Genomic DNA, 9,023 nt, shown 5'->3' with positions numbered 1-9,023 from the left:
GGGCACATTACTGCAAATCTTCACAGTGGGACCAGCGATCAAATGCTGATGGATCCTGGAGCTCCTCGCTTCACTCAGGACCCCCCAACAGTCGACGTTTCACCGGACCCTCTTTGTCAGTCTTCAAGGGCCCACATCCAGGCATTCGAGTGCCACCTTATCGACACTTCCGCCTCTGCCACCTGCGCTGGGCAGAACGTGTGGCAGAGCCCCGTCGCCCTCACAGGACGTTTTTAAGGACAACGTCGGGTGGCCCTCTTAGCTGTGTTTATAATCCAACCTGGGGGGACGTCACCGTCTGCACGGTCATTGTGCTGAAATGTTGGCCCTCTTGCACCCACCAGTCTGCCCACCATAACCCACCATGACAGCATGAAGATGTGCTCAGACCCTTTGTAGTGCCACTCCGATTGTGCCACCTGTTTGCTTGAGATGTTTCTAGAACTTGGCCCAGGTGTCCCCATGTTTAGAAGACCACAACTCATAATGCAGGTCAGGGTGAAAACCAAACCATGAAGTCCAGGGAACTCTCTGGGGACCTCCGTGATGAGACTGTGGAGAGGCAAAGGTCAGGACACCTCTGGGGCTCCAAGTGTCCCCAATGACTGTGAGACGGAAGGCGAGTGGAGCCACCGGGACTCTCTGAGAGCCGAGTACCCGAGCATGAAGGGCCTCAGTCAGGGAGGTGAGGAAGAACCCAATGGTCCTCTGCTGAGGTGGGCGAGCCTGTCGGAAGGAGGACCACCTCAGGGTCAGACGTTTATGGCCGAGTGGCTTGAGTGGAAGGTGTGAGATGGCATTTAAAGGACTCTGGTCCAGTGAAACAAACGTTGAACTCTTTGAGCAGAACGGCAAGCATGATGTCTGGTGAGGATCCCCACACTGCTCATCACCTGCCTGGCACCCTCCCTACGGTGAAGTACGGTGGTGGCAGCGCCATGCTAGGGGAGCTCCTCAGCAGCAGGGGCAGCATGAACTAAATCCATGAAGAAAACCTCCTCCAGAGTGCAGACCACCTCTGACTGGGCTGACAGTTCAGTGACCTGAAGCACAGTGCCAAGACGAGGCTGGGGTGGCTTTGGGACAAGTCTCCTTGAGTGGCCCAGCCAAAGATCAGACTTAGTCCCCATGTGTGGAGACACCTGGAGGTGGCAGAGCACCAGGATCGGCCAGAAAGGATGGGATAAACTGTCCAAATCCAGGAGTGCCAAGCTGGTAGGGACTTGACCAAGGAGACTGCGTGAAGGCTCTGGAACTTCTACTGTGGGAATGAGAGATTTTTTGTTCTTTCATTTCTAATAAATTTGCAAATCTTTCTGAAAATGTCCTTTCACTTTGTCATGATGGGCCATCGAGTGTAGACTGACGAGTAAAAATGGCAGATACGTCCTTTTAAAATGACGTGCAGAACATGAAGGGGTCTGAAGACTCTCTTAACCCGCTGCACTTGAAACGTTCACGCAGGCGTCGATGTGAGCTGAACTTGAGAAGCCTGAAGACCCCGAGATAAAGGCTGCCCCCTGAATCTACTGGTGCTGAAACGTGACCGTGCAGGACCACGGGGGTCTTTCATAGTCAGCAAATATCCTACATGTGCTGACTTCACTGCCCACCGAGGTGCCCTGCCTCACTGGGTGGGCCTGGTCCTGGTAGCTGTAGACACTCAAGTGAAGACATCTCAGGAAACAAAAGCATTTGTCTTGTTGATGATCTCTGCAGAGGTGTGTGGTGCCCACCTCAAGTCATCAAGGAATTAGCACATAAGATGGACCATTCAACTCATGCAGAGCCTCCTCAAAGGTCCTCAAGGGGTCTGCTCCTGCTCCTGCTCCATGGAGCTTCCTGGTTTCCACCCTAAATGCACGTCTCCTTCATTTCCAAGTCGACTGCTGCTGAGGCCACCCGCCGTGTCCCCAGCAGTGTCCCCAGCAGTGCCTCCTGAACCTCTGGCATTAAGAGAGAAGAATAGAAGGAGAATGTGTGCTGGCACCGCTGTGTCACACGTCGTTGACTCTGGTTGGCCGACGAGAGCTTCTGCCGTAAAGTGTGGCCCGTTGGCCCAGTAACTTTGATAAACGGAGAGCCAGCAGACTGCTGGTAAACTGGCAGACGTCGGTGATGATTGGGGCACCGAACGTGGTGCGGGGGGGACACTAATGGGCGCCATCATGACGCCCCACTGTGACTGTCCTTAGCCACTTTGACATTCCAGACATCCTAAGGTGTTGCTGATGGCTTATGAAGCCCACCTGAGGAATCACAAATCACCCAAACCTTATGGTGGGGGGACCACGTAGACAAAGTGTTGTCATTTGTACCCAATGTGACCCTTCCGTGAAAGTCTGCGATGCGCTCGTTACTCACGATGTCGGAATTGTTTGATTTGGAATTTCAAACCGTGGAGCAGAGGGGGCGATCGAGGAAACATTCAGGGGGCTCTGTGTGCAGAGACGGCAGGGCTGAGACCAGTCGCTCGTTTGGCGACCATTCAGAGTTCTGCTGGCTAAAGTGACCTGGAGGGTCTTAGAGAGTCAAGGCGGGGGGATTGGGGGGCTGTCATTTACATTTACTCATTTGGCTGACGCCTTTCATCCAAAGCGACCTGCACACCATTCATGATACGATTGCCTCCTTTTCCTTTGTCTTTTCCAATTGGAGCCCAGGCAGGTCATGTGACTCGCTCCGCTGGTGTCAGTAGTGGGATTTGAACCCACAGCCTCAGGGCTTGAAGTCCAAGGCCTCCCTGGCAAAGAGCAGGGTGTTAAAGCCCACTGAGAGGGTCCTTGGGTTGTTTTTAGGGTTCACGTTGGCAGGATTTGCATTGACGAGGTCTCCTTTGTATTTGGAATCTAAGCGATGATGAAGAGTCGATGAAGAGTTCACTGGGTGGTCTGGAGTGGCAGGGAGCAGACTAGGAGGGGCACATGTCCATTTGATTCTAGTGGCACCCCTGGACGTGAGCCTGAGATACGGCGCAGCATGCCATCGCTACACAGTGGCACGTCTTTAGTGAAGCCGTGCGCCTTTCCTGGTGCAGCCCCTCAGAGGACCCGTGGCTGAGATTAGCGGGGGACATGCGGAGCGGGGGGCTTCTCGTACCACACTGGTGAGCCCTCGTCTGGTCTCCATAAAGACACAGCAGCACAAGAGAAAGTCCAGAGGAGGGCGACGAGGGGCTACAGGGGGTGAAACATCAAAAGAGGGGGCCTGACTGAAGGGAGTGAGACGGCGACTTTAAAACGAGTTCATCGAGAAAACACTTGTTAGGAGAAATGTCACACAGACACAGGTGGCCAGGGGGTCTTAGGGACCTTCAGTTATTTATGGACCCTCCAGGTGGACCACCTTTGTTGGGTCTCCCCCATCTGTGTTGTTCGAATGTTCTCAACAAGACACCTGAAGGAAGCTGTTTGGGTGGTGTGGGGGTCCCTGAGTGTCAGTGGGCTTCCCTTGACCCCGGGGATGGAGGCAGCTTTGGGTGCCAGGCAGAAGCCCCCCGTCGATGGGCTAATTTGGAATGGCCAGTGAACCTTTCCGGACACAGAGGGATAGCTGAAGGACGGGGACTCACAGGGAGTATGAAAGGTCACACTCGATGAGTCACATGGCGCCGTGCGGTGACCTGTGACACGCCATCTGACCTGCCGATGGCTCAGTGACTCAGGGGCGGCCCTGCAGATCATTTCCTCCGAGCCCGAGTGTTGCAATGACAGAAGATGAACGGCTTTGAGGGGTCAGTGGGGTTGGGGGTTGTTTGCTTTATCTTCACAGCTGGGTGCTGAGGACGCTCCTCTTCCTCTGAATCATCTGGGAGGTGCCTGGCTGGCTGGCTGGGTCTTCAAGTGTCACGGCCTTGCGCTTCTGGATGTCACCAAGCGAGCATTTGGTTCTCTTTCTTTATCTCAGGTGGCATGTCATTGTGGGGAATGCAAGTCCCATTAGCGCGTTGTGAAGGGGTCTTTATAGAGCGGGTCCCCGAGGACGCCACCATTCACGTCACATGACTTGGTTCTCACAAGACAAGCTGGCAGTTCTCGGTTACAATCAAAGTCAGCCACAGCAGAGACCACCGAACTGCCATGCAGCAGACACAGACCTGTGCCCACAGACGCTCGTTCAGGTGCCAACATTTTGGGTCGGCAGCAGCCCCTCAGGGGCACCACTGCCCCCAAACATACAGGCCAAAGGTGACACTCCATGTGGGGAACTACACAAGAGAAGACAGTGACAATGACAATGACTTGGTCACAGCAGCAGCAGGTGGAACTGCGCCGTGTATTTTACTTACTTTGTGGTCTTACTGCTCAGATGGGTGGGCTTCTCAAGCGCTGGTGGGTCAGTCGTGCGAGTGCAGCGTTTGATCGTCGACCTGCACCTCGACATCTCGACGTCATAAAAGAACCGGACTGGGCCGGATGAAGCGTTGGGGTACCAGCCTGGTGAACCGCGCTATTAAACTGCTGACACACCTGTCACACGGCCCCCCCTCAAAATGACACGTCTGGGCTTGGAGTCGTCGTCAGGCAGGCGGTGGACATCCAAACCCCCGAGGCTGTGGGTTCAAATCCCACCGGTGACACTGTGGGACCCTGAGCATGTCACGTGACCCTCCTGACCCGCCTGTGCTCCAGGTGTCTCCCAAATGTCAATGTCACTGAATGTGGACGTGTGGTGACTGCTGCCCTTCCGTGGGGTTTGTGAAACCGATGGCCTTCTTCTGGGTGACCTTCCTCTGTTGTGAGGGGTAGAGGGAAGAAGGATTTAGTGACGGCACTGCCCTGTGGTCAGGAGGTGAATTACATGCCACCGCCCCCTCCAAGCTCGACTGCAAGCCACTTCTGTGATTTAAATGTCACCAACGAGAGGAGGCCACCTGTCCCTCGTTTTTTTTTATTTTGCCTTATATGGTTTCTTGTATTAGGAGTTTGTTATTGTTTGCATACCCCATTGTACGGCGCCCCCTGGAGCATTGGCAGACAGCAGAGTTGGATTTCCTTGGGCAGTGACGGGGTTTGCTCCATCAACACTCTGGATGCCAGTGCGGGTCCTTAGCCATTTGTTTAGCTAGTGACTCAGCTGTCCCCAAACGTCACCCTGGGCCGTCTTAAGGGTTGTCGAGGTTTCGGCCTCCGCTCCGTGGCTCGTTTCAGATCCTCAAAACTCTTCAAGTGAGGGACGGCGTCCTGACTTCAGTCGTAATTCACTTCCTCTTAGTTGTCACCGGTGATTTGTCATTCAGTTCTGCGGGGTCTCCTTTCTGGACGCCTTGGAGGATTTCGGTCCTCCGCTCAGACTGAGGGGCTTCAATACTCGGAGTCTGTCACTCCCATGATGCTCCTCATGTGCTGCTGTGTCTTTTTGTAGTTTGGTGGCCACGGGTGCACAGAGGACTCCTGATGTCACTGCCTTCTTCATTTTATTTGACTTTTAGTTGAGCTTCTGCACATGATGAAGATGATGAAGATGATGTGCCAGTTAGGACCCTCACTGCTGTGTCTCCAGTTCAGTGCCCAGCAGTGAGTGATCGGGCAGAACATCCTGACGACACGGCACTAGAAAGTCGAGTGAATATGGAAGCCACCTTCACGTGTTCATACAGCGCTGAGTGTGGGGACAGCAAGTGACCAAACTGTCCAATGTCCCCGCCATGTGCTCTGAAGTGATCCAGCATGACAACATTCAAGACTTGAGTTAAGACTCCTCGGGGGGTCCACCAGCTGGAGACGAATGACAAACATCATCAGCACTGGCAGGGAAACGAATGTTACTCTCCATAGTGCCCTCTGCCCTCCCTGAGGGTCTCCTGCCAAAGGGGCCGTGTGAGCCCTCGGCATTCGTTCAGAAAATGTGAAGCTAAGAGCGGCGCTTGGCCGAATTCGCAGGCCTTTGTGGTGGAGGAGGGGGATCTGCGGGGTGTGCTCAGCCTGGCGGTGCCACCTGAAGGTGGTAGAGTGGCCCGTTAGTGACGCGCCAGCACTGTCACCCGAATGTCCCGATGGGCATGTCTGATGAGCTTCCACGTCAAATGAACTTTTTAAAAAGCTGCAGCTGTTTAAAATGAAGGTTCTCAACAGGGTGGCACAGTGGTTAAGGCAAATCCCACTGCTGATGCCACCGTGTGACCCCAAGTGAGTCACGTCACCTGCCGGTGGCCCAGTCGGAGCAGATTGTACCGGAAATGTGCATCGCCAAGAATTAGCAGACCACCGAAGGAATCGACATGCTGCCGTGAAGGCGACTCTCTCTACCGCCAGGGGGGTGCCGTTGGCATGTGCCCTGATTGCGCCCGAGTTTTGTGTCTCTCACCTTAGCAGTTCCTTCTTGTCTGTGCTTTGGATTTGGATTTTTATTCCAGGCTTTGTTTCCTGGAGACCCCCTGATTGTTTTGTATTAAGTGTGCTGCTGATTTACAAAAAGCCGCGCCAGCCCAGCGCTCGAGTGAAACAAAAGGAGAGGAGACCCGCGCTTGACTGAAGCCACCAACCGGTCAGTGTGAAATCAACAGCGCGGGCGCGAGTGGCGTGGCTTTTCTGCAGCGTCGATAGCGTCAAGCCGACACCTCTGAAGCCGTCGTGTCAAATGGGATTCACTTAACACCTCGAGAAACAGGAAACTCCAACCCTGCCAAGTGACACGCGGGGCCGCGCCAGGGCCACAGCACTGGGTGTCCGCCAGGGTGCCAGTCTGCCACACCCTGCCCAGTTAAAGTCACAGATTCACTCAGAGAACAAAAAGTGGGCCCCCCGAGAAAAGAAAAACACAGACTGGCAGAAAACTGGCACACCCTGGGGACGAACCCGGGACTGTGGACCTGTGAAGCAGAGGTGGCGATGCGTCACATGAGAATGGTGTTACTTGTGAATGACAATGACGTCCCTGAGGGTGACACGAGTGCTGTGGCATGTAAGACCCCTTAACTCCTGTTAAAGTCTCATTAAGGCACACAGATACATCGGCGGCCCACCTGCGGCTTTTGTTTGCTTTTTAAAATCGCCCGAGCAAACCAATCTGTTCACATCTGACGGAGAATGACACTTAAACAAAGGACAATCCGTCAAAGTGTCACACAAAGTGGCAAAACAATCGATCAACGTACACCGACAGACACCCCCCCCCGTCACCCACTGCAGGGCAAGGGGGATTCATCCATATCGCCAAACAACATGCCATCCAGAAATTCAAAAAGACCACCTGGCGTGAAAATCAGCAGTCTGGTGCTTGGACCCTCTGTGAATGGCGGGACCACCCCTTCTAAAGGGAAAAAGACCCTCAAGCCCATTTCAAGTCTCCATTGCCAACCAACACAATGGCGGCACACATAGTGGGGGGGGGGCATCATGTGACCCGGTGCTGGCTACTCGATACTGTGCCCATCAGTGTGGCTTTGTGATTTGCCATGTTGGGTGGAGCCGCAGTGTGCTGGGCGCCATTCTTACGTCACTCACCTCGACCTGCCCGTCTCTGCCGTTGTGAAGTGTGTGACGTACGTCGGCCGCTCTCCATGCCTTTCCACTTGAGGGGGGCCACATCTCTCTCTCACACACACACAGGGGTCCCCATAGTTACGTTAGCCCATAAGCCTTAAATGTGAGTGCCAGCTGGCACAGAGCAGTCGAGTTGTGGTCTGAGTTGAGCTGAGGACTGGCAGAGGAGACCCAGTTCATGTGCTGAAGGTCAGAGGGCCGAGGTGAGGACCCTAAAATGAGACAGGAACAGACGCCTTTCACTGAGGGGGTCACAGGTTCTGTTCTTCTATGAATAACGGTTTGATCAGACTCCACGTGCAGAATAAACTTAAAGTCGTAATAAAACTGCGTCTGATTGGCTGTTGTCAAAAGATGTGACATCACGGGGGCTGGCGGGTCTCACATTCAGTCAAGGGGGGGGCAAAGGCAGCTGCGCATTTCAGTGTTTTACACAAAGATAACTTGGTGGGCTTTGATCTCGGCTTATTGTGATGCGTTCTAACAGTCGGTGTCATCGTCATCGTCACCGTCACTGTCACTGTCACTGCCCCATTTATCTTTAGCAAGTCACAGCATTTCTTTCACTATAGTCAGGCTGGTGTTTATCTGAGACCGGGGGGCTTCATCTTTATCAGAATGTAATAACAAGACGTGCATCTGAGCCCCGTCACACTCGTCTCAGTGTCCACTTATACAAGATGTCGGCCGCTTGAGGAGCCCCCCCATGTTTGACCCTCTAGACCCTTCAGTTTTAGGTCATTTGTGGACCACATTTTGTGCTGGAAAAGACACCCTTATGATAAGAAGTAAAGCAATTGGGGTCTTCAGCAAAAATGATTACAACTTGACCCCCAGGGGTTCACCTCTAATGGGGTACAAGGGGGTCACAAGACAAGTAAGAGAGAAATTTCAGCAGGCGGAGTGTCGTCTGGCACCATTTTCAGGATACCGATCACCAACACGATCACAGTTGATATTTGACGCTTTACCGGTGGTCCGAGCCCTCTAAGTGCCACTACCAGGAGGTTAACGGTGACAATTAGCAACATAAGCATATGGGGTGGTATCACTTTAGATTACAAACAGGATGTTAGCTTGGACCCTTTACTGTGGCGCTGGCCCACTGCGGACCACTGTGAGGGTGACAAGTTTTAACTGAAGCACACATTTGAATATTTCAAACATCTGACACGACCTTTACGGTTAATTATTGACCTCATGAAGTAAATCTTTACAGTTCCTATGAGCTCCCCAAATTAGGGGGGCTTACACTAAATCACACTTTACAGTTTATTTATTGAGGTTCTGTAAAAATGTCAGAATTCCCCATAAATGCAGTTCTATCTATCATATAGTGCCTTTCACTCTATCTATCTATCTATATAGTGCCTTTTACTCTATCTATTTATCTATCTATTTATCTATCTATCTATTATATAGCGCCTTTCACTCTATCTATCTATCTATCAATTTTCAATTGCCTTTTACGCTATCTATTGTAAAGGACGATGCACATGGATGGGCGTCCCAGCCAGGTTGGCATAAGGTTCCTCACCT

Source organism: Polypterus senegalus, chromosome 6, assembly GCF_016835505.1.
Source record: "Polypterus senegalus isolate Bchr_013 chromosome 6, ASM1683550v1, whole genome shotgun sequence".
Lineage (NCBI taxonomy): Eukaryota > Metazoa > Chordata > Cladistia > Polypteriformes > Polypteridae > Polypterus > Polypterus senegalus.
Note: the sequence above shows the minus strand (reverse complement) of the source record.